This window comes from Anser brachyrhynchus, assembly GCF_964034855.1.
Source record: "Anser brachyrhynchus genome assembly, chromosome: 1".
In the NCBI taxonomy this organism is placed as follows: domain Eukaryota; kingdom Metazoa; phylum Chordata; class Aves; order Anseriformes; family Anatidae; genus Anser; species Anser brachyrhynchus.
The window spans coordinates 99,166,686-99,193,577 of NC_137694.1; the positions used below are offsets into that span (position 1 = coordinate 99,166,686).

General features: G+C 45.8%; 1 long non-coding RNA gene across 1 annotated transcript in view; it reads right to left on the reverse strand.

The window, feature by feature from the left end:
• Window positions 1-7,906: 7,906 nt before the first annotated feature.
• Window positions 7,907-26,892, reverse strand: part of LOC308188319 — a 232,937-nt gene continuing 213,951 nt past the window's right edge. The window contains exons 8-9 of the long non-coding RNA XR_013945404.1: window positions 17,845-17,968; window positions 7,907-13,666 (exon numbers count right to left, since the gene is read on the reverse strand). This is a non-coding gene — a long non-coding RNA (uncharacterized lncRNA). The remainder of the gene's footprint in view (window positions 13,667-17,844; window positions 17,969-26,892) is intronic.

Consider the following 26,892-nt stretch of genomic DNA (forward strand, 5'->3'; position numbering starts at 1 on the left):
CATCTCTTTTGGGGGAAAATTAGAAAAAGCAAAAAATAGAGAAATAAAAATTATTTTAAAAAATTGAAAAAAAAATACAGTTATTGTATTGTAGTAAATAACACTATGGATTAATAGTAATAATAGTAATGTCATAACTGACCTATGCTTGCTTGCTAAGACCCTAAAAAAAAGTCATAGTAACTTGACTGTTTCTATCAACATTCAGATTCTACAAAAACTTGTTATTTTGAAGCTGTATTTAAACTGTTAAAGCTCTAATTTTAATACCAAGATAAAATATTGCCAACAAATTGATGATTGAGAACATTTCACCAAACTATGAGAGAAGCTAAATATCATTGCTACCCTTACTGATTACTATTATTTTCCATTAGACACTTACCATCATGTCATGGTATTTTTTTGTGTATAATTCCAGTCCTGGGCACCAAAAGCGACCTTTACACTCCACACTATGCATCTTATCACCTAACCATGTACACGTGTGTTGTACCACAAGCACTATAGATGTAAGAGGGACGTATAGAAAACAAGTTATTCCAGAATGGATAGCATCATCATAGTCAGAGCTCATCTGCCCTGTCCCTCAGCAGGGATCTGTGACTTGGCCATGAGTCCCTTGAACATATGACTGCAGCTTTGGGTCAGTTCAGAGCTCCTGCATCAAGGAGCATGGGAAGCAGCGTTTATCCTGCAGTTCAGGACCTGGGTCTGGTTAAAAAAGCTAGTTGACTGCTAGGATCAGCAGAGTTCAACAAATCAGATGTGCTCCCACCACAACCCAGATTTGACTTTCCTCATGGCCCTCAATTTTCTCCTAATAGGACATAACAGATAACTGAATTTGATTAATGGCTGCAGATCTTTTCTGGCACCTACACATACCCTGACACATAACCATCAGTCTGTGCTGCCATTGCCACTGCCTCTACTTGAAAAGTTTGGGGAGGGGTAGGAGGTACGTCACCAGCACATGCACACCCAAGCACACACCGCTGGACATTGCCTTGTGGCAATGCAATTTGCAGGCACAGGGTAGTGGATCTCAGAGGTGCAATCCAGCTCCAGTGGCTGTGAAGGCTAAGCCATTTTGCCATGGGTCATTTGTCCCAATGATGCCAGCAAATAAATCTTAAACCTTACAGGTCAAGAAACTTGTGTTTTTCTTTTATGTTGGTTCAGTGAAGTTCTAGTACAGGGGCTTCTGTTTTAATTCTAGTAATTACAATAATAATAATAGTTAATAGCCAGAGGAATAGCAGAAGCAGAGGCAGAGGTATTTGCAGTTTGTTTTGGCATTTGTTTTCTGAGCAGGAGAAGATAGGACTAGCAAAATCCACAAGGTGACACCAAATCAGTAGGGTCAAGCAAGGTTAAAGGACTCAAAAATTCAGGTGTGATGGGAGTTTCTTCATAAATCTGCTGGTTAGAAAGTCACCCTCAAGCTGAAAAGAAGCTTTCAGTGTATTCCTACTCTCAGAAAGAGTTGCCCTTCACTGGGTACTGATGAATCTTTCCTGTCAGAAAAGATTTATCCATGGGAAATAATTAAAAACAATTCAGAACTTTCTCCCTCTTGGAATGAATTAAATTACATTAAATTACATTAAGTAGCAGGGGGTTTTGTGCTATGTTTTTTTTTTCTTTGCCCCCAAGAACAAGAGACAGTTGTGCTTGCCACAGGGTCTTTTTTCACCCAAGACCTCTTCTTGCTGCTTTAAATGATAAACATTGTCCACAATACTGTAATAGTGCTAAGCATGGCATCATTTTCAGAAACAAAGTGTCTCCTTCCCTCTCATTCTTTTGCACATATGGCATCTCAAAAGGCAATGACAGACTATAAATTCACACCAAGGTTATAGAGCCATTCAACAGAGAGGAGGGAAAAGATGACTATTTTTTGATGGCTCTCCCTGTGAAGAAAACAACCAGTGCCATCATCAGACCCAGTCAGAAAAACAGTGATACTAGAACAGCATTTTTTTTGCTGTTGTTTGAAATGTTGTTCACAGCAAAGTCTAGTCTAGTGCTTTTGTGCCTGCAGTATGTTGCAGCTTTCTTTTTGGCTGAGGTTTGTTTAAACCAATAGATAATTCAGCTCTGTTTCACTTAAGGTCTCCAAGAAGTAGTGCTTTGTGTCGTTTGGATCCAGCCATAGTGTTAGGTGTCAAGTCCAACGTTGGACTTGGTTCTCTGTTTCAAGCTGCTCACTGACACCTGCAGAGCTTGCTTGGTCTGTATCAGGGATGCCTCTGTTAGATGCAACACCACAATACAGCTGTATGGAAAGAGCCAACAGATCCCTCCAACACCAGGGCATCCTCTGGGTGCATCAAAGCCCATATTCCCAGCTCCTGGCCATGCACCATGCTGTTCCCCTCTGTTGCAGTGCCTGCAAATAAAGAAAAAGCATTTGTAGTTATGCCAGGGCATTAAAAATATCAATATAAATGGTGCATAGTTGAAAGTTAGGTACAGACACAACAAATGTGCAAAAGTCCTATGGTCCTGGTAGCCACACACTCAAAAAACTCCTTATAGCTATCTGGTAACAGAGAGAAACTCCAAAATAGCACCTGTGCCCTCTTTAAAGATCTTTTCCACTGCAAAATGGCAAAATTGTGTTCCACTGCAGAGCACATTGCAACGCCGGGCATGGAGACAGAAGGACAGCACCAGCTCAGATACAGGGGAGCTGTTAAGAGCTGAAGCAGGACCAGACAACCCTCTTCCCCCACTCTGGGGGTCCTGAGCGGGTATCTCTGCTGGCATGCAGCTCCTTGCATCGTGGAAGTGCCAGGCAGTGAGAACAGCTCTGCCCAGCACTCTGAGTCAGGCTCTCCTTCTCTGAGATTCATTTTCACTGGTCCTGTGTTTTGCAGTCTTTTTTTTTTTTTTTAATTGGGGTAAATAGAATCGGAATGACAAGTGAAGAGTGATGGTTTCAATGGGCTATTTGTCTGGTGAGGAATTTGTGAAATATGTGTTTTTCTGTAGAGTGTGCATGGCTGTAAAGAAGGGCCAGAGTCAGCACAACCTCAGAGCGAGGGAGAATAAAGCATTCTAGTTTTGTGGCCATTGATCTGATGACACTGTGGGTAATGGATGGACAAGGTTAGTCTCAGAGTGTCTGATTTTTCTCAAATCATTGCTGGAGTCAAACTTAGGGTTGCTTCACCGTGCAATTCTGTATTTACTTCTATTAGAGCCTCTCATATCTTCACACTCACTGTGAATTTCCTACGCTTTTAGTGACTGATGGGTTTGGAAGCTTTGTTTAGAGAACCATATCATTCTGGAAAGATATTTTTACATGATTATTTTTGTTTACCTGAATTTTATTAATCTTCCCTTGCAGCCTTAGATCCATGTTTTTTATCTGAATTCTGTTTTTGTTGTTGATGTGTTTCAGATCTTCTGTTAGCTGTTTGGGAGAAAAATGCTGGTTGGGAAAAATCCTTTTTTCCTTTTTTTTTTTTCACTGTTTTTGTTTTTTTTTTGTTTGTTTGGTTGGTTGGTTGTTTTTTTTTTTAATCCATGGGAATAAAAGATGTCTGATCAGTGAAGTGAACCTACCTAACATAAACAGGTTTCAGGCCAGTTTGGAGCTGCATTACAGGAGCAGCTCTTCTGGGGTGATGCCTCCATAGGCAGGGAATGGTATAATTTGTTACGAGGTGCTACATACTGTGTGCCTCCATTAAAGAAACCTAAGAACGCAGAGCTGTGGCAGTCAGGAGAAAGCAGGAAAGTGGCAAACAAATTGATGCTTACAAAGAGAAAGGAAATACTTCAAAGCACTTATGCATTTCCATAGCACCACCTGCCACTAAGGACATGAGCCCCAGACTGCTAAGTCTGCCTGTAGCTTTGAAGTCCCCGTGGATGCCTTGCTGCTATGTAACTCCCAGATAACCACATTACTAAAACACTCCCACCTCCAGTTGCATCCTGCCAGAAGATGGTGTCCTATCCTATCAGACACAGGTCTCAGCACAGTGATCCAGGCATTCGTGACTGATTATTGCAGCTAATATCTAGTGAAGAAGCCAGGCATCCTGGAAAAGCTCCAGTTGACAAAACACAGTCTCTGGTCTCCCTGGCAACACAGATTACTGTGAGAACATCACCCTGCTGCTCCCTCGTTTGTATTGGCCACCAGTGAAGACAGAGTCACCTTCAAGGTCTCTGCCCCAATACTCGGCACCTGCCACGGGTTTTGTTTGAGCCGCTGAGGAAATGCACCTTGCTGCATAACCCTGTGGAAGCTGTGCAGGAGTAAGCAGGCGGTTGACTTGGAGGATGGGGTCTGTGTATGCTGGAGACGGGGTTTCTTTCCCTGGGCCTCAGATGCATTGCGTTACTCCCAGAGCAGTGAGAACAACCACATCGGCTCCTGCACGCTCCCTGGAGAACTCAGATCCCCAGCACAGCCCTCCATCAAGGAGCTTTCTGCACCCACCCACGTGGGTGCAAAGCACAACACATCCACAAGCCCACTCATTAGCACACTTGTAAATCTAAACAAACAATTCACCCTATAAACTAATCAGGCTCTTTCCTCTACAGGGCCTACACAGGAGGGAAAAAAGGCAGAGAGCTTGTTATTTTTGCTTCTGTTTTCCAATACTTGGATTACACTCAGGCGCTGTACCTCTGACAGTGCTTAAATGACCAAGAAAGCTGCTGTGGTCAGAAGAATGATGTGGTCTCTGTCCATATGTCACCCAGGGGATGGATACCTTTGTGCATAAGGAGAGACTCCCACGCCACCTCAAGCACAGACACCTTTGCACAACACTTCCTGGGGTTGTGAAACCATACCCCCAACTCAGCTCGCTGCTAAGCTGCCTTTAAATCTGTTAGCGGGTCCTGAGGAATGACCCACAAATCTTCTTTCGAATTTTTAATTAATTCCTTTCTGCTGAGTTCACTCCCCTTTTCTGCTGTGTTTCCATGAGCAATCTCACAAATCAGTTTACTGGCAGAGATGTTTGTAGACAAGGCAAATTTTAAGTCACTGTTGCATGATATTTGCAGAAAGTGCATTTTGAATGTGTTATTACAGGTCTTTCCACTGTCTCCATTAAAACACAATCCTACTGGTATAATGACACCTAAAACTTAGGCTCATGTTTGTACCCCAACCCTCTAGTAGCTGAAGAGAGGAAAGTGATAGCAAGAAAACCTTTCCATAAGCATACTTTTGCTTACAAGTGCCCCTGTGCTGGATCAGACCACAGGCCCTTCTGTACAGTTGCTTGCAACAACCATAAGAAGAAATTCAAAGAAATGCGTGAACAGATCAATTAGTTCACAAAAGACAAGCATGCCACAGTATAAACCCATTAGAGACTTTGCTGTTGCTACTGATATCACAGGGAAGTATTCAAGTATTAAGGCAGGTGGGATAATGTGACTGATCAGACAAATAGGTGGGTTGATGAGCCAGTGTCATCAAAGTCAAGGAATGTACACGTGCTTTTAACATACAATTATTCTCATGGAGAATGTCAAATGCTTTGCATAATTTTCGCTATAAACAATTTTCAACCCACAGCAGAATATATATTTTGCCTGAAAACACCGAGTGAACATAAAAATGATTACAAATTACTGGACACTGTGGCTTGAACATGAACAAATTGTTCATGACTTCAAAAGAAGATAATGTCTGATAGAGCAGGTCAGGTTTAAATAGAAACTGCATGCTTTCTATGAAAGAGCAAAGGTGGTTAAGCCACAGCAAGAAACTCTCACCTGAAGGAAAGGATTGGCCGTGTTTGGACATCTTGAAATCAACAACAGACCTCATTCAAAAGTCCCTTTTAGATAAACACAAATTATGTGTTAGTCAAAGGCAAATTCCTGGGCTCAGTCCAGGAGTAACTGGGTGAAAAGTAATAGCCAGTGATACTGGGAAGGTCAAAACAGCTGATCTAATAGTCAAATAGTCATTTTAGCCTTCAGCTCTGAGTCTGTGAGCGTACGATGGACACATGGTTCATCATGAAGAGTGGTGCACAGCCCCAGCTGATATAAATACACATTTGCACCAATTTGCACTTGATAAGCATCTGGCCAGGCTTGCTCAGCTGCACACTCTGGCATGCTGTGTAATCAAGTTTAAAACTAACAAATGACTGTAGCATACCAGAGCCCACGGGCCAGATGGTGAGTGGGGATTGCAGGAACCTTACCCGTGCACATGGCCCTAGTCAGAGCAGTCTTGCTCTTGTCCACAAATTATTCCTCATGCAAGCTGAGGACAGCAGACCCCCAGGGAGGTAAATTGCAAGCTTTGTTGTCTAAGGAGGACTTCTCTGGGTTATGTGGGGCTCTAGAAAGAGTGCTGCTTCACCCACAGTTATGCTGGAAGATGCATCCCCACCAGGATGCATGCACCATTCTCTGACCCAATGCCTGATCCGGACATATTTTCTTATGATGTATTTATGAGTTATTTTGGCCTAGATGATATAAAATTAAGTCCAACTGGGTTTCTTAAGCGGTGCACCAGGCTAGGGTAGTGACAGTGAACGTCTCCTTTCCTATTGTCTGAAAGCTAATCTCAAAGGGAAAATTCAAGTTACTCTCAATTTCTGCCTGTTTCCACTTGTCTCCCCATGTATCACGCTACTAGCATTTCCCTGTTTCTGAGATACTTTTTATGTATGTGTAGGTTATCATGCTCACAGTAGTTGCTGTTTAACCAATCTCTCCAGACTTTATCCTTTTAATCTTTCTTTCTGAATCAATTCCTCCACTCTCTTGATCATTTCAGTTGCTCTCCTTTGAACAGCTCCTGTTTGTCAATAACTCTTCCTAATGACTCATGTGGAACAGGAAATATGTGAAACTTCAAGGCACACAAATCTCACAAGCAGCACAGGTTCTGAATGCAGGATCCCAGAGATTCATATGCAGATTCCTGAGTTAAGCCTCTGTCCTAACGCAAGAGCAGCTGCCTCTGGAGATTTTTTGAGCATCGCACCTTGTGTTTGGCCCTGCTGGCTGTTTCAGACGGAGCCTACGGGACAACCTGTGCGAGAAAGCCTGGCAGCGTGCTCACACGCTGAATGTGAGGACATGCCCAGGCCTCATTAGAAGATGTGCAGGAGATCTCTGTAGGTACGAGGATGTAGCCTGGTTTGAGAGTGGCCTCAGGGCCTGCAGGAAGAAACACCACAGTTATATCACTCAATGTGCATAGGAGAGTGGGGAACAGCCAGACGATGTGAGGCCATTTACTACAGCCACAACATGCTTCCACATGATGCATATGTATTCTCCCCACAGGTGGGGAGTAATGCTGAGGAGTAACACCGTGGATAAGGGGAAAGATACAGTCATTTAGCGAGGCATTTTCTAAAATATGGAAATCCAGCCCAAATTATAGGAATATAAGAGATTGTAAAGTGCAGCAGGGGAGATATAAAATAGAGATTAAGGAGGGTATAAGGAGCTTTGCTGAACAAATCATACCGTGGCAAATCCGTGCCCAGACTCTGTGGGCACCTGACTTCCCCCTGGGAGAAAAATGGTGCAGTTCTGCTGAATAAGAAGACGGGAGCTGGTTACAAAGGGGAGCTCGGGGTAGGGAGCCATCCCTCCCACAACACAGGAGCCATCACGCAGAGGCAGCCTTCCTAACAATGCACAGGACGTAAGCACGGTGAGCCATCATCTGGCTCATCCCAGGGAGGCACTCAGGGTATATATGAAGTCTCCTCAGCCATTCAAGTAAAGCACACTCCTCAGACTGACAGTGCTGCAGCTCCATAAGTGTGGGGATACAAAGAGATTCCTCTCCCAGAGCTCTTCAGGCTCTGTGACTCCAGCTTCTGCTTAGGATGGTGGTTTCTACCTATGGTGTTGTGAAAGAAGCTTGTTAGAGAAAACAAAAATCATGACAATAAGGAGCCAGGAGCCACTGCCTCCCATGAGTGTGCATGGCCTTGCTCCAGCTGATGCACAGCAACTCGTCCATTTGCAGTGGGGTAACTAGTAGGGTAGCTTTCTGAGGTAGGTGCCTGGGAGATGCCAGGTGAATGAGAAGGACAGAAATGTCCTGGTTCAGTGAGATGCAGGCTCAGGATGCCCAGCTGCCCTAACAAACCCTCATCCTTCCTGGGCCTGCTATAACGTGTAGTGTCTTCCAGGCTTGATCGCACATCACTCAGCGCATAAACCAACCTTTGGGCCCAACACTACCAAGCAGTATGTTAAGCTGCTGCTGGACATGTATGCAGCAGCTGTGAAGGTCAGCAAAGAGACCTTGCTGTCTGTAACACCAAATGGACGTTTTGCAGGCCTGATTTTCCTCTCTCATGATAGCCAAGGCTTGACCACATGTTATTCTGCCTTGGGGCTGGATGTGTCTCTTGTACTTTTGAACTGAAAGCACTCCATTGCAGCAGGATAGATGCCTACGTGTGGGGAGAAGCAAACCATCTGCCCCTGCTGTGCAGAAAGGTGCTTGGGAGACCTCTTCTCCTGCACTGATGGACGTCTGCCCTTCTGAGATCATTTCTGAGCTGTGTGTCTGTCATTCTGTGTAATTTTTTGTTTAGTAGAGCTTTGATATCAATTATTTCAAATGAGGTGGTTGAAAGTCACTGCCTGGCAAGGGCAGGTAAACAGACAGTGGCCATCAGTACTGACTTCAGGAGTGCTTGGCTAATCCAGACGTTTGAGGCAGGAGGGCTGAAGTGTCAACAGCATAAAGTGTTTTGGTAACTGTAAAGGTAAAAGAGCCACTGCTGGTTCACCAAACCCAGTCACCTGCCGCCTTGGCCAATTTCTCACTTCATCCTTTCCTAGAGTGGGATCTGGCACACGAAAAGCACTGTTTTTTTTGGACGGGGAGATGAGGATAAGAGTGGGAGGAGAGAGTAACTCTTGGATATTTGTGAAATTCCCAGGCTGAGAAGGGTCAGAGGCATGGGAAGATGACAGCAAATCAAGATGTGAACTTCAAAGTGGATGATAAACATCTGCGAATGCCTGAGAAACAGAGTTCAGAGTAGTTGAGCTATGAGCTATTTGAATGAGCAGGTAGTGCTCACTCAGACAACTTTTTGTACAAATGCCTGTGGGACTGAGGGGCCAGGCGGGGAGCGATTATTGTAACCATGTTTAACAAAGAAGCTAAAGATGATCCAATTATAAAATAGAGAGCCTTACCTCTAAACAAGGAGAAAAACAATGAAAAAAAATCATTAAAGATAGAGTTAGAAAGCTTCTAGACGAGTCTAACATGATAGAGATAAACGTGTCTGCCTGTTTCTGTAAGTGTGACTTGTGCTCCTCTAGCCTATTAGGATTCTGGGGAAGAGTTAATGAAATACTGGGCTGAGGAGAAGGGGTGGGGGGGATATAATTTATTTAAACTTTTCAAAAGGCTTCTGATACAGTCTTTCACAAGCAGCTATTAAAGAAATTTGTTACCCGTAGGGTGGTAGGCAAAGTCCTGACATGGATTAAAACCTAGATAAGAGGTAAGAAACAAAGGAAAGGAATAAGCGTCCAATTCTCTGCATGAAAGGAGGTTAATAGCAAGATGCTCCAGGGATCAGCATCAGGACCAGGGGTGTTCAATATGTTTATTAACGATCTAAGAGAAAGAGGAGAACAACACAGATACAAAATTTTGCTGATGGCACAGTTTACTTCTTGCAGGCAATTTATTGACTGCGTTTGACTCTCTTCTTGTGTTCATGGCTTGTCTATGAATAGATCACAAGTTTTACTAATAGGCCTATAAATATAATTGGAAGTATGGCTCAGTCTGGTGAACAGTACTGAGACTGATTGCAGGAGGAGACCTACAGGCACTGGAACATCAGCCTGAGGGTGGATGCAGAGACAGAGAGCAAGCAAGCTTCAGCATTCAGCGCTGGCCCCTCCATCAGCTCTGTAAAGTCCTGGTTCCTGTAACTCTGCCTGTGTCTTCTGTCACTGCCTGCTGATGCACAGGAACAGCCATGGTGTAAGCAGTGTTAGCAGACTCACACATTCTATTGTCACACTATTTCTTTTTTACCTTCCTGTAAGGCTTGGATCTGCTATGGATTCATCTGAGGTCATGGTCCTTTGCCAACATCCTCCCTGAGCCTGTACATTTTTGGGGGAGTGTGTGCTCATGCATGCACTTTATCTGTATCACTTCTGCATTTCTAAGTAAGTCCCAATTTGGCAGATCCTTCACCATGCAGCCAAGCTTTTTGCTGCAAACTTGAGGAATCAAGCACGTGCTCCACCACATCGCTGTTGTGCTGCCAGAGGTGCTCTCCTACAGCCGTGCCCTGCGCCCTGCCCCATCCAGCTCCACCTTCCACACCGCCTCCTCCCGCTGGCCTTCCACTGGCTCCTAGTCCCTATTCATCACGCTGACTGAAGCACTCAGCTCCTCGCAAGGTAGTTATTGTAGGCAAGTTAAAAGTCCTCCTTCACAGTCACTGCTGCCACATAAGTTTGTTCAACTCGCTGTATTAAAGTCATTAGTGCCAGGCAGCCCTGGAGAAATGCTTTATATCGTCATTTTCCTCTACAGTACGGCGACCATTTTTTACACAGTTGAGGTCTCTGCCACAGAGTTCCTCAGCACATGCTTAAGGCTGCCTGTATTTACATCCTTTTCCAGACAAGAAACATCTTAGAGACATTATTAGAGAAAACCACGTCTGAGTGCTTTCTTAAATTGGGGCTTTTTTGAATTAATTGTTCTCCATTTGATAATCACCCACTTGTAGCCCAGGGCTACCACCAGAAGCCTCTTTCTCCCTCCCATCTGTGGTCATCAAATTTCATTGTATGTCAGCCTCCCACAAAGGAAAAGGGGACGCAGGTAACTTTCTCTCTGACCAGCTCAGGAGACAGAGCTCCTGTGCCGCTGGTCCCAGCTTTGTGTCAGCATGACAGATGACAAACAGCTCGATCGGTACAGTGGCTGTGAACACGGAGGAGGAGTGCTAGTCGGTCTGTATGATTCCGTGGCACGAAAGGTGTTACTGCTGAAGAAGAATTTCCCAGATGACATCTGATTCGGCAGTTCCTCTGTTGTGACGCTGACGACTTGGAGGGTGATGCCCACCCTTTCTCCCACCTACCAGCAGCTACCGGGGAATGAAATGAGGCAAAGGGGCACTCCAGGCACAAGTGTATTCAAGGACCAGCAGCAGCAGGGATGACGTGGTTGTACTCACAGCAATGAAGTTTGGTGTTTGAAGGCAGCAATTCTTCGTGTGAGCTGCTGGCGTTGTCGCTTGACACTTCTCACCAGCTGGTGAGTAGGAAAAAGTGTTCTGGTGTCACTGGAAAATAAGTGGCTGCAGCGTGTAGACGAGTTGCTGGAGGTTTTGTAATGCCGTTTTCAGTCTTTTATATATATATGCAATCACAGATGAGCAAAATGGCCTCCATCTCAAAGCTACTCTGTTCTGTCAGAAACAAGCTGGAGCAGCCAGGCGGTCGCTTGACTAATGACACAAAGGGAAGGTGCTAAGAAGGCAAATGCAATCCTAACTCAAGCTCAGCATGTTGCAAACAAATTGAGCTGGTGTGATAAAGTTGTGAAGAAAAAGAGGTTTTCCTATTACTTATACAGCAGTCCTAGACATGGGGGTAACAAGCAAGCTGGAAATGGAAATTCCCATTGATGAGAAGAAATTTGATATTATTGCCATTGGCGAAGCCTGCGGGGATTAGTCACATGGCTGAAATGCTTAACAGTCTAGTTACAGACGCTTAAGGAAAAATAGAGTAAAGGCACAGGGGTGATGCTCAGCATAAAAGATGCCACTGTGGTATTTTAGTTCCTTGATTCTTCAGAGCAGAGACCAGTTCTCATGTTTACTTGCAGAAACTTTCAGAGGATTACTGTTGGGGTCTTTCAGCCACTTCTAAATTAACTGATGGAAAATAATGATTCTGCTCCTCTCTGTAGCATATGGAAATACAAAAAGAAAAAAAACAGTTATTATGGCAGGACTTTAATTTGAAAGCATTTTAGGGGTTTTATGCAGCCAATAGCAAACATCATCAGTGCTTCTGAAGTGTGGAGATGATCATTTTCTACAGTGAAATCATTGTAGTCGGGTTGAGGTAAAAGTCTAATGTCGTTCTCATTAGGAAGGACAACGAATGATGAAAGGCTGGTCTGGAAGCTGCTGGTTGCCTCTGAAGGATGGGTTTCAAGTCAATGAGGGATTCAGGCTGAGAAGGACAGATGAGGAAATCAGTATAAAGTAACAAAAACTACAGACTTACCAAACGTATAAGAACTCATTACACTGATACCCACAGGCTTGATAGGAAAGAGTGTAGGAACCATAAATAAAGAGAGGGAAACATTCAGGACAATTATAAATAACTTAAAAGAATGATAAGCTCCTGGACTGCAAATTGGCACGAGGAACTATTCAATGATCCATGCTTAACAGGATGATTAGTGTATGACTGGTTAATAACAGTGCACGGAAATGTCACTGGGAAAAGTAGAGGTATGCACCTGCATAAGCTTTTGGACAACATTAACAGTAAAAATAGGTGCTAAAGTGCTACAGAAAGGGTTGCTTTTGCATTTGCAAGTGTCCCTGCACCTGCACACGCACATACAAAAGCAATTGCATGTGCCTGTCCAGATGATCACAGGGCTGATAGAGTTAATAAAAGGTGATACTCACAGGATGCTTGTTCAAACCTGTTGCAGAAGCTGGAAGCCGTTGGGAGCAGCTACAGGGACCAGTGATCATGATTTGATTACTCTCAGTATGAGCAGAGGAAGATGGTGCCAAGCAATAATATATATATACTTGGCCCTCTGCAAAGGCTAACTTCTCAAATGTCAGAAGTAAAATTTATTAGGGGAGAGAGTACAATATCTATATGTATTTGTATAAATACTCATTTATGTATGAATGAGAATTGGGAGTTCCTTCAGCAAAGTTTATCAGAGGCCTCAGAGGCCACCGTGACACAGTCATGTAAGAGGATGACAGTGGAGGAAAACTCAATAGGGCTGAGTAGTGAGAGAAACTAAAGATCACTCCACATTCAATCTACTCCACTTCATATAGATAATGGAGAGAGCAGCCTGAGTCATGAGAGGATGAGGACCTGTCCCTGTGGTGGGTCCGTGGCCAGGAGAGAGGGAACCTGGGCCACCTCTGGTCTCTGGTGGGTGGTAGGGATGGTGGGGAGGGGAAGGGGGTGGTTGAGGTGGCCTCTTTGCTATGCTGAGGGAGTGGAGAAAGTTTATGCCCCTCCAGTTGCTGAGCTGGTGCTGCCAAGTGTCACACTAAGAGGCCCTTGTGGCCCTGACATTTCCAAAGTGTCTTTTCAGGCCTTCACGTCAGAGCTGACTCGCGCCCAGGCAGACAGGATCTCTCCCACGTCCAATTACTCACGGCAGCCTGTGCATTTGCTTTGTCACTCGACCTCATTCCCCTTCCTTTCCCGGAGGCAGAGGTGCTTCAGGCAGCGGAGAGATGCTGTCCATCCGAGGCTCAGATGCCTCCGTCCTCTCCTCGTCCTCTCACAAGCTCCACAGAGTGGTGGGAAGGGGATTAAGCCACTGGGTCCATGTCCACCCTCTCCCATGGATTTCCTTGGAAGTACACAAGGGATTCTGATTTCTACACAGCGCCGCATGCTAGGCCTACAAGACACAGCAGGGAAGGAGAGAGAGAATAAATGCGTGCTCAACCGAGACCTGGAGTACTAGCCTAGGGCTTTGCACTTGGCAGATCCTCATCTCAGAAGAAAACTTTGTGGTGCTATTACCAGTCAGCACTTCTCCCTCACTCCCTCACTCTCTCCCTTTCATCTAGGTTGCTGCAGTTGCATTTAATGACACAACAGATGTATTCATTTGCATCTTTATATGGATCTCTAAGCTCTACAAATGGGTGGGTGGGCGTGACCCCATTTTCCCAAATTATTCAGCACCTTTCAGTTATGCATTTCTCTCTTTTCTAATGTCTTTTTGAAGCACATGCAAGCAGCAGTGGGGAATTACTCTGCCGTTTTCGCTTGAGCATCTGGGACCTGATCATTCCTCTGGCTGCCTATGTGAATCTCCCTTAGACAGCAGGAGCCACGGAGATGTCTGTGCATGGGTGGACTGCCTCCTCCACCACGTACACATATTTCCTGAGGGGGGGGAAGGCACAGATTTATCTAATAAAGCCCAAAGACAGCTATGGGGAAGAAATCACTGAAAAAAAAAAAAAGCGACACCCTGTCTATTTATCGAGGGTGATGACAGCTCTGTTGCTGCCATCAAGAGATCCGTAGTTGCGTTTATGGGATGTGGGTGAGTTAAAATATTTCCCTTCACCGTCTGAAGGCGGTGTTTATGTGAAGCTGCTTGAAGCACGCTCCATGCCGATGACTAAGGGGATGCTACCGCCAGCGTGGAAGACCTGTGAGCATGGTTGGGTGCTGGGGTGTGTTCTTCAGAGCTTCCTCTGCACCAGTGCCCAGGTCCTCAGCCCTGAGATGGGGGTACCCAGCTACAGCAAGAGGGTTTAAATGGGTGGGGAATATGCCAGCACACAGGGCTGGGTGCCTGGGAAAGCACACCATGCTGTGTTTCTCCTGCGTCTGGAGCACAGCATTGCCACCTCTGCCTGGCCAGCTGCACAGACTGGGGCCAGCAGGAAGGGAAATGAGGAGAAGAGAAGAGAGGAAAGCAGAGAAACATCTGTTTATATACCCACTTATACACCCAGGCAGCACACGGAGGAGCAGTCCCAGACCTTGCAGATATGCAGGAGAGGAGAGCTCCCGTCCTGACTCTCCTCCTACATGCTCTTCTTGTAGTCCAGGTGGCTCTGGGGCCATGTGTCAGTGAGAAGCTATTGCTGTAACACCTTGTGAGTGCAATGAGTAAGGATGCTGGTGCCTTCGGCAGAGATCATCTCCGGTTTAATTTATGAGCCGCACTTTGTGTGTATCAAGCTATGGCCAGATATAATGTAATCCCATCACCGTGCGTGTGCTGAGCACAGCTGTCAATCAAAGGTGATTTGCATCAGTACGTTTTCATATAAATATGTATGCCCTCTCGCTAACATTATTATTATTTATTATTTGTGTTACAGTCGTGCCTCGAGGCTTCGGCAGGGACCAGGGCCCGGTTGTGCTGGGTGTTGCACACACAGCGAGAGGCAGACCCTGCTCTGCACAGCTTCCAGACCAAACACATTGCAACAGGCACGGTCTGGTGTGCCTAGGAGAAAAAAATATGTATTTCTGAAGTAGGAAGTGCTGGATCTAGCAAACCAGCAGCAGAGCTAGGAGTAGACCTGGGCTCCTGGTGACTTCTTTCTTAACACTCTTCCCATTAGACTTCTCCAGAATAACAACAACAAAAAAATTGCAACTTTGCAGCTTTGACTTCTTTTTAGGGAGAAAACGGATAAGATATTTTACAAGGTGGAAATTCCCTCCTTTGGCTCACCAGGAATGGAGCTCCTTGCTCTAGCCTATGCGAATTTACCCTAGGCCTCGCACCATGTAATGTGAGATTTCTTCTCCTCCCAGAGTCCTGCCCACAAGGATCACCTGAATGCCGGAGGCTCTTCAGTTCCTGTAAAAGGGCACTGGCTGGGGCATCTCTGGCAGGGGTCTGGGTGGTGGGGTGGCACAGACACAGGAGGAGATGTGAGATACGAGGTTATGAGGAGATAGGAGATATGAAGAGATACGAGATATGAGGAGATATGAGATATGAGGATGCACAAAAGGAGACAAAGGGGAGCGGCAGATACAGGAGGGGGCATGTGGAAGGGGACAGTGTTGGAGACAGGGCTGGGGACAGGTCCTGGAGGGAGGTGCTCCATGCTGGGAGTACCCTGGGGGGACTGTGACCGTGGGGGACCAACACTGGAGCAGGGACACCCGAAGGGACCCTGGCACACAGAGGACCCAGGCTGGAGCAGGAAATGAGTGAGGAGGAAGGAGAAGGGGAAGAAAAGAGCAAGAAACCAGGAATGGCAGCAAGAAACCATCACGTACTGACCCAGCCTCCTGTAAAAACAGGGTAGGGGAGTGCTGGTGGGAGAGAAGTATTGGACTGAAGCTGAGCCTGGGGAAGAGGGAGGAAAGGGACTTCCCTCGGTGTTTAATTATTTAAGTCTTCTTTGTTTTCCAACACACAAATCAGTAAATAAAGGTTTATGTTAATTGGAAATAAATCAAATTCAGTGAAATTCCCTGAACTGAGACTGTTTTGCCCACAGCAGACACATATGAAAAAATTGAAGGTTTCTTAGCTCAGAGGGTTATAAGGAAAAGCTTTAGAATCATCAAAAAAATGCTTAAAACCAGAAGCAGAGCTCAAAAAGCCCACAGTACTTTTCTTGTTGTAAATCTCTGTGTAGCCACTGATTGTGCAAGAGCAAACACCAGCAGATGATGATGGAGGTCGTGCACTACTGTTGGCCCTGGAGCCCAGGCTTACATCTAACATGTTGGTGTGACTGGTGGAACATAGAGTATATTAAGACAGACAGCTTTCCTTTTTATCAGTCTTCATGAACCAGCTTAAAATAAATCAGGTACTATTACACGTCCTCTTGTTCTCATCCCCTTTGCCAATCAGGATAGCCAGTGACCAGGTTTGCCAAGAGACAAAATGCTGTCAGACTCAAAAGCAGTAGGTCCCACCCATTGCACACTGGTCCCTCTGCACATGCATAGACTAATCTGCACAGGTCAGCTGCACGTGTAACAATTCCATACCACAGTCACAATAACTCTACAGAAAGGCAGTAGACAGTCACCCAAAGCACGGGGCGGCTGGCTGTCCAGATCTATTCAGCTGGGTCTTCTGATGAAATTCAGGGCACCTCTTTAGCCAGTCAAGCGTCTTTCAGACAACAAAATTTCTCTTTGTTTTGACTGAGACTAGCTCCCCTTCTTCTGGGTGTGCTGAGAGTAACTATGCTTGTCCATCCTAATCATCTTGCAGACTCTAACCTGAGCCTAAAGATGACCTGCTGGCCATACAAAACTACATTTAAGTCCCATATATTCTTGTACCAGCACCCTGGGAAGAAACAGATCTCATGGTCCAGCAGTGAACCAGCCAGTGAAATTTAATAGCAGTGATGGCAGTCAGATTTATGTAACATTTATGAAATCTATAGTACTGGACTCTCCAAAATGACTTGAAGAGCAAGACACCATACAATGTAATTAAGCACAGGCAGCAGTGTGCTTTCTGTGCTTGTGAACACCGCTGCAAATCTGTATTCACTTTAATGTGAACAGCAGTTGCCTTGAACTTGCTGCTGATGATACGAAAATACCATTGTCACTAATCAAGGCTGCTTATAATGTAACAGGCACCCAACCTTATTTTAATGGAGCTGCTGTCTGAGTTTCAGCATCCTGCAGGAACCAGGTAGGAGATGAATGGAATTTGCGAGATGAATCTAAGTTTCATCTATATGTGCTGACCTTGTTCAACTGACTTCTCATGTTTTCGCCAAAGCAATGTCAAAAGATGCATGCCTGTGTATTGAAGGACCCTGAAGCGATGGCTCTGCCTAAGGTCTTGGGTGGGTTTGTGGCAGAGGTGAGTGAGTGCTGTGCTGAGCATGCATCTCCTCCCATCTTCATGCAATAGCCTTTTCCTTCTTGTGCCCCGTGCTGTCAGCACTCCCATCCCATCCACCACACATCCTTGTATGTAAAGGCTCAAATGCACCACGGGGCAAGAAAACAGTCTCTGATTAAGGTTTAAATGAATCATAAACATAGGTGGTTGAGAAGAGGATGGAGGAGAAAGGGTGAAAATGTGTATTAATTTTTCCAGTCTTCCTTAACTGTTTTGTTTTCCTGTCGGATAAAAGGCACTCGGAGGTAGAGGGGTGGATGTCACAAAGCTGTCATCAGGCTGTTTTCCACACTTATTTTTCTGAAATTTGAAATGACACTGAAAGTTGAAAATCTGAAAAAGAAAAAAAAAAAAGAATTCTTCACAGAGCTATCTGTACACCTCTGTCACAATCTTAAAAGGAGAGATATATTTTTAACAGCCTCAGGGGAAAAAACATGTTAGGAAAGTTCAGAAAAGCCTGAGTGCTGTTACAACCCAAAAATGCTTCTAATCACTGAAGGCATTGCCTTTTTAACCTTCTTAGCTGACTCTAACACTCTCCCCAGCTCTGAGTAACATCTTGCTCCACCAGCACAGCAGCCTGTCTCTACAAGCAGACCCAGGGATGTAACCTCACAGGCAATGGGTGCACTTTTGAAGCTGTAAGTCATCAGTCCTATGTGGAGCCAGCCTCTAAAGGCTCTGTTCAAGCTCGGTTATCTAATGCAATGGTTTTCAACTTATTCAACACTGCTAATGGCTTATGGACTGTGTCAAAGGGAAACACAGAAGGTAAAGAAAAGTCACTCTAATATCTCTAAACCTAAGTGTTTGACAAAGGGATCTGTACTACTGCCAGGCAATTTTTCAAGGTCCACAAATAGGATTGAAAACCATGGCGAGGTACTTTAGTCTGCACTGAAGTATCTGTATTAGTCTGCCCTTCTGAGATGCTGAGTGCTAGCTGCTGACTGCTTCAGTATGACCAAAGGGTCTTTGCCCTTCTGCACCTCCCCAAAGGCCTAAGTGTCAGAGCTAACTTACCAAGTTAGTAAGGAGTGATGGAAAATATAACATGGAAGATTAGCACTTAATTTTTACCTTCTTTTTTTTCTTTAGTTTTGGTCTTTACACTGTTTTATTTATTTATTTTTAATGTGTCCTCTCTTTTCTTTGGAGCCCCCTTGTCTATTCACTGAGTCTGTTTCCACTGTTGAACCTATCATGTCCTACTAGCAAAAAAAACTACTGAAATTATTTACTGGTGAGAAAGCATGGTTTTGTTTTAAATGTTATTATAAAAACTGGTAAATCTAAATCCCCAAAAATTATGAGTACAAATGCCAGCAAATCAAACTAATTTTACATTGTTGAGTTTCTAACAACCTCCCCACAAAATAACTCCCACAAAACTCAAAAGCTCTTACCTTTATTTTTTTCTTTCATATTTCTCACTACTCATTCATATTTCACACTACTCATTCAACCATTCCTACTTTTTTTTTCCCTGGGTGGAGGAGGGGTGCTTTAAAAAAACTGGTCTTTTCATAGAGGTGATCGTAGGGACACAAGAAACATACATTTATGTTCCACTTTCATCAATCATCCTATTATTATGTACTACTCCACCATGAAGTTAGTTGCATGCTTAGCTTCCTGCAAGTATAGTGGGATCTTCCACTTTTATATAGTATGTAACTGAGCTTATAGGGGCAGGAAATATCTGCTCCCCACATTTGTATGGTGCTGGATACACTGAAGAACTCTTCTTGGTTGGCCACTCGCTACAGGTGGCTACTGTCTTCATCATTAATAATAGAAAACAATAACTCAGCTGGAACATAAGGGTTTCCTTCATTTACTGGATTATTTTTCCCTGAAAATATTAAAGAAAATTATCACAGAATCACAGAATGATTTGGTTTGGAAGGGACCTTAAAGCCTGTCCAGTTCCAGCCCCCTGCCATGGGCAGGGACACCTCCCACCAGACCAGGCTGCCCAAAGCCTCATCCAGCCTGGCCTTGAGCACCCCCAGGGATGGGGCACCCACAGCTTCTCTGGGCAGCCTGTGCCAGTGCCTCACCACCCTCTGAGTAAAGAATTTCTTCCTTATATCTAATCTAAAACTCCCCTCTTTTAGTTTAAAGCCATTACCACTTGACCTGTTGCTACTCTCCCTGACCAAGAGTCCCTCCCTAGCTTTCCTGTAGCCCCCTTTAGGTACTGGAAGGCAGCTATAAGGTCTCCCCGGAGCCTTCTTCTCTTCTTCAGGCTGAACAACCCCAACTCCCTCAGCCTGTCCTCATAAGAGAGGTGCTCCAGCCCTCTGATCATCCTCATGGCCCTCCTCTGGACTCACTCCTTAAAATTATGTTTTATGAAAATTATTTTATTTTTAAAACAGGTGCATATTATGCAATCTCTGAAGTGCATAAATTGGGTGGGAGGAGAATTTTAAAAAGAGACATTTAGCCTAAGTTATTCTGTCTTCCAGGTCCCCCTTGTAGCATTCATGGGCTTCTCTGATAGTTTAACTGTATGTGAATTTATATATCTGTTGTTAGGTGGGCAAATTCAAGAAATTAGTGGGGATTAGGAGTCTGCAAAATAAAGAAATTAGAGTCCCAAATACCCTTTTATACGGAACTGCAATCAAAACTTAAATGCACTCATCTTCGTCCTCCCCCCCCCCCCCCCCCCCCCGCCTTTGAGAGCTCAGCAGAGCTAGAAGTACTTGGCTTTAAAGATCATTTCCAGCAAGGCTGTAAGAGAGCTCAGGTCCCAAAAGATGAAGGATTTTTTTTTTCTCAGATCTTCCAAGCAAAATTCTAGGTTAATAGCGCTGTCTTCACTCTTTCTTCATCATATACCTGTTTAAAAGGTACAAACATCTTCCAATATGCCAGCCTGACAGAGCTCAGATGGGGGAAGATCAATACATTATGGCCTTGGTAAGTGATTGCCTTTATGGCTTCAGCTGCTTTAGGATTTGCTCCGTCTCATGTACATCAGACACAGAAGCAATAACAGTGTTGCCTTAACTGGCTGCTTTTGTGTTTAAAGGAATGATTTCTTGGGCTCGTGCACTTGCACGCCATCTCACTGAGACCCCTCGCTAGATTTCATCACACAATCCCAGCTCTCCCAGTTCACAGGGCCGTGAAATAGCCCAAGAAACAGCAGGACACACGTTCGGCTTACGAACTTGTGCTCGTTCACGCTGGCAGGATGACAACCACATCGTGGGCTCCGCAGGGCCAGCCAGAGCTGGTCACGTAGCCCGGCTGCCCTCCAGGGGCATGGCCCAGCCCAGGGGCTCTGCATTGTGTTTAGGTTATCTGCTTAGCCCTTAACTGATGCTTGCAGCCTGTTGAAGCCAAAGGGCACAAAATGCTGGCCTCAATACCCTTTGGAAGGTGAACGGTGACCCGGAGCCCTGGTGCCCCCAAGTAAAAAGCAAATACAAAAGGAGACTTTCTCTGTCAGTAAACAAAACAAAGCGGGATGATTTTTAAACCTTTTGGCATGTCTGGGTGTCTTTACCACCACTGATGAAGAATAAACAATGCAATTATTAATTATTGATGATCACTAATAAGAATGATGATTACCATCATCATGATGCGGTCTCGCCATTCTTGCCACCTCTCTAATCAGTGTGATCTTGCTGCTATTATACATAATTGCGATCTTCCAAGTCAGGGCAGGCGAGGAAGCAACCTTTCAGTGTAAATACTAAATACTTAGCATAACAAGAGTGAGAGCTCCCCGGCTCGGAGCAGAGCTAAGCGAAGTCGCGGGCTTCCATTCTTTTTAATTTACCATCTGTTCTGTATGACACAGCCTGCGTCTCTTTAGGGTTTAGTACCCATTTATTATCCGAAAGCCACCTCTGCCTGCTATTAAAATCACGTTGGAGTGATTTAGAGAGGGAATCCGTCCATTTGCCCAAGTGGAAAGATGTGCCATCAGCATAAACCTAAACGCTGCAGCCCTTCCCGGGCTCCCGGACCAAAAGCTGGCTCACCAGCAGCACACGCGCCTCTGGTCTGCACTCTCCTCCCAGCAGAGCCAGTTACTGTGGTCCCCTTCCCTTGTATTACACACACATGCCACACACACACTTTTCCATTGTGCCATTTCCTCCCTGTCTCTGTCACACACGTGAGGGACCTGGGTCCCACCCCACTGCTAGCCCATCTCCTCTTTCCTTTTAGCCTCAGCCTCTCATTATCCTTCCCTGCTCCGTTCCCTTTGCTCACTCACTTTTTCGTATACCTCGCAGTGTCTGTGCATGCTCCTTACCCCTTTGTGTCCCAACACACGCCTTGTTCCCACATCCTGTTACTCAGCCTTACCCACTCTACTCCTTTCCAGCTCTTTCGGTCTTCACCGTTATTTAATAAAACACAGCGCAGATAAAGATAATTGCCGTCGTTTCCTCAGGCCCCTGGGACATCTCAGAAATCTCCCGCAGGTACCCAGACAAGCGTCTCACCCTAATAGTGAATGACTGCTAAACTAAGACATAGATTTCCAACAGTCTCCACAAATTGAACCCAACAATGCCACCTCCACCTCCATCTCTGCCGTCCATGGCTTTAGCCACTTCCAATTAACTGAGCGGCCCAGAGCTTTCCTTGGGGACCCAGGACAAACAGGATCCGGGTGGAAAACAAGCCGAGGAAAGCAACACAATTAAATGCAAGGCAGCTTGGCTCCAGCGCCTGGGGCAGGTCTGCCGGGGAGGATGGGGACCCCAGGGGAACCCACAGCCTGGAGCTCGGTCCCTGCGGAGCCCTTGGGGGGATGCAGGTGGCAAAGCACAGCAGAAAGAGGTAGTAGCGCCCATCTCTGCCTACCCGTGTGACTACCAAGGGGAGAACTTTCTGAGCACTAAATATTTAGGATCTCAGTTGGTTTGCTGAGACAACAGCCATTTTGTTCTCAAGCTTGCTACGGGAGAGAGACGTGCTACGTTTTCCCACGCAGGGTGGAAGACGAATATATTCATTGCCCCAACTTAAAACAGTTTAATGAGAACTCCAGCATCACTGATGTGTCCTTGCTAGCTGTTATTTTTCCTTTACCTGCTAGACTACAGTGGGGGAAGGGAGGAGGAGAGGAGAAAGAAGACAAGGGGAAAATGACTATGTTCTCACCAGAAATTCTGAATTGATTCAAAATGAATTCCTCCCCTCTATTTTGAATCAATGCTTCAAAATCAGAAACTCAATTTTTGTTTTAGCCTCAAATGCCTTTCCCCCCTCCACCAAACAGGTTACAGTATATGTTCAGATTTTTATTTTTATTTTTTTTTAAAAAGGAACAATACCCTGAAAATGAAATGACAGGTTAGACTTTTTAGTATTTCATTTAGAAATGGTGATTTGACATGGGAGTTACAATTCAGTACTTTCCTCAGGGGGTGAGCATGTGATTCCTAGAGGGCTGATAGAAAGTGGGTATGCTGAAGTACCAGGGCTTCTCAAGAAGTAGGTCACTTGTCTCTGCCATCCTGTTTGCTTGGACAGACTGAAGCTGAACAGCTATTTGCCTGCATGGGGGGCAAAAGGGTAGGAGGCATCCCAGGCACAGTTTGCTTCACACTGGCTAGCCTCAGCTAAGAGCTGTGCCTGTGAACTGCAGAAGATGAGAGGAGAGGAAACAGTGCCATGAGATGGTTAAGGGCTCCATCTGATTTCAGTATAAGCCTGGAGTTGCTGGAAGACGAGTGCAGTGCGAACAGCGTATCACCCTGACCTGTCCTACCCATCTTGTGAACAGAGCAGCCCTCCCACTCACCACAGCTAATCCCACAAGGTCTGCGTGAGCAATTGCAGCACAAAACTGCCCTGTGGATAGATCAAAGCACATTCGTGGCTGCTGGAGAGAGAGACACCTGAAAGAGCAGAGCCGATCCCGTGCCAGTTCTGCCACATGTGTCCAGACAGAGCTCGCCTGCTGGGAGAGCCAGAAGTTGCTGCAGGCCAGTCCGGTGGTGCATTAGCAGAGATGTGTGTGCACAGGGGAAGCTGTATAGAGCTAAGTTTAGCTCTAGTCAACACCATCAGTCTTTCACTTTCATGAGCACTAAAATTGACTGAAACTCACTCAAAATATGTATTTTAAAAAATGGGAAAGGAAAAGAAAATGTCCGGTTCCTGTAAGATGATCAATAACAGCCAGAGCTGGAGATGACTTTTTCAGCCACAGAGAAACAACTGTTATTGTTGAATTGCTCGGGAACTTTGCCAGTGGACAAAGATAAACTAATAATGTCAAGGAGAGGAGGGGTGAGATTGCTGAAACCTTAGCTACGGTAAGAGGGTTGATGGAAACACTTTCAAGGGGCATGTGGCAGGCCTCACAGAAAGCAATCAACTCAAAGCAGGCACCAGGGAAAGCTGGGGGTGGGAGAGCACGCACCTATGGCACCGCCGCACTGCTGCTGCTGCAGCTGCTGCTGCCCGAGCAGGAGGGGCTTGGGACAGTGCATCCCCCTGCTGCAGGTGCTAAGCCACAGGACAGAGGGGCAGGCGTCTTCGTGCAATATTTCCTTTTCCTCAGCCTGGCTGCTTCTGTCCCCAAGCAGGTGTGGAGCCCAGAAAGGTGGGAGGGGAGAGGCAGGGCAGGGTGAGAGCACGGGACACCCACGGAGCAGCCCTGCAGCCCCCCCAGCTAATTGCCCTCCGTTGCCAGAGCCGATTCAGACACGTAGTGCTTAATGCTGCAGAGTGGACGCTGCCAAGGCTTCACTTCTGCAGCTGCGTCCCCCGTTCCCGTGGCTCTGCAGTAATCAATTGTGAGCCTATGCATCACCCAGAGCATGCAGCCCTGGTGGATATATCCACCTCATGGCATCGCACCAAGGGGACTTTTCTCTGGCTGCCAGAGAGCCATCCCTTAAAGGGGGTCCATGGGTTCTTCCAGGGTGGTTTACAGTGGCTTCTAGGTTGCTGGCTGTAATAGTTTTGACTGTGAAGGGCCCCAGGGAAAAATCGGACAGTCGCAGGGTCATAGTTCCCTGAGTTTTCGCCATTTCATCCTAGACAAACAGTAAATCTCATTCCCTAAAATAAAGCACTTTGTATTTTACAAAGGATTGCAACGAGGGCTTTTTCTCACAAGACCCTGTTATTCCTACAACATCAGCCCCATGACACCAAGGCATGAATTTGCGCCATGGTGTCCACTGACAATAAATGGAAAGGCCCTGGAGAGACTCCAATTCGTGTTTGTGAGAGATAGGCTGTTCTGTCTAATCCTGACCTTTTCAAAGTTTCCAAATACTCACTTCCATTGCTAAAGAAAAATCACTGCACATTTTCTTTCTTTCCTTTTTTTTTTTTTTTAACTTTTGCCCAAAATTTCCCAGAATTCAAGGGATGACAGCCCCAAACCCAAAGCAGCTACTTCCCTGTGTGATGCCACGGGGGGGGGAGAGCTGAGCCATTGGATGTCAGTGTGGAGGGCACAGGGCCTGCTAGAGCAGGAGTCAAAACCAAAGCCCAGGGGTCCTGATTTCCAGGGCTGCCTTCTGACTAAAAAATGATGTTTCCTAGCAGCTCATGCCTCCATCAACACCAGTGGGGTAATTATCCCTGCTTCACTTTCATATCCTTTTAACTCACTGTATCACAGGGTGCTCAACAAAGATGGCTGGTATTTTTACCCCTCTGTTGTGGAAGGGGAAACTGAGGCATGGAGGAAAGTGAAGTGAGTTACCTGAGCTTATTCATCAGACAAGTGTGACACCTGCAACCAAACTGTGAGCTTTCGACAGCTGAAGATCCTTCAGGTCTCAGGGTCAGCAAACAGTTGAGCTGCTTCTGTCTGGTGCTAGTTTTATGAATGTGTGTGTGGTCTCCTGCAGTGTTGAGGGCCCTGCAGCCCACATTGATTTATGTCATGTATTTAGGTGTCACGCATTTGAAATGGAAGAACTCGGATCCCACAAAGATAGGCAGAGCCTTAGGTTGTCACACCTCTGGTAGGCACTAGGGCACGGTGACTTGGCAAGCTTCCCATCAAAGCCTTGGCCCTGTCAAGCAAACCTTTTAGTTAAGAAGTTCTTCCTATGGCCTACTCTGTCCTCAGCCTCTCTGAGGACAGGGAGGCTTCCAGTGTGCTGGTGCCTGCTTCAGAAATAACACCTCATCCCTGGTGCACCTGCTCAGTACCCACAGACCAAAGAAATGCCACCAGAAGCACCTGGTGCTGCACAGGCAGGAGCCCACATTTCCAGGAGAGCCCAAACCCCGTGCTCCCCTCCCTCCCCATGTTTGTGTTGCTCTTTAAATGGCTTTGTTTTGCTTAAGCATCCCTTTTAAAGCAATGTTTAGCTTCCAGTTGGAATGAGCTCCAGGAAGCATGGCCAGGGCCCTGCCTGGAACAACGGTCTGTAATTTACGGTGAGTTATGTTTCAATTACCTCGGTGTTATAGCGTCTTGGTGAGGGCAGGCATTATGTCATGTCAGGGATACGGGCGAGGGAGAAAATACAGACGCTCCCATTACAGCCAGTGATGGAGCAGTTTTAATAATACTGCGGGAAAAAAATAAAGAGAAGGGGAGCGCAAATGACTTTCCAGCCATACCATTACTGCACATTAGTAACACAGCGCAGGCAGGGAGAGAGAGGGAGAGCGAAGTGGGGAAAGGAGAGGCACAGCTGAGCGATGGAGAAGAGGGAAGGGGAGATGGAGGGGGTAGAGAGAAGGAAAAATAGTGAGAGGGAGGGAGGGAGGAGCAGGGAGGGAATGAAGGGCACCAGAGGAGAAGGAAAGAGAAGGCAAAGGAGATGGGTGAGAGATGCAAAAGGAGAGGTGCCAAGAGAGAGGGAACTACATGTGGACGTGGGTTGCCCCAGCCCCACATCTCCCCATCCCCCCCACCCATGTCCCCTGCGCCTCCCCAGGCTTGGTTCACTGGCTGGCTGCAGGTAACAGCAAGGCAGGCGAGGAGCCACGGGAAAAGGGGAGAGGACAGATCATTATTAGGCTTTTGTGAACGATATTGCCTTGTTGCTGGAACAAAGCACTCGATTTCCAATAATAACAATCTACCTTTTTTTTTTTTTAATCAAATTTCCTTTGTCATTGTGGCTTTCTTTAATTTCATTTCAGCAGGGTAAGTCTCACTTCCAGCTTGCTGCCTCGATCGCCTGCTTTCCCTTACGCTCAGTCACTCCTGCCCATGTGCTCCCGCTTGCTCTCTCCTTCTTTATTTTCTTGACGTAAATGGCAGTCATTGCTCAGAGAATGTGCTGGGT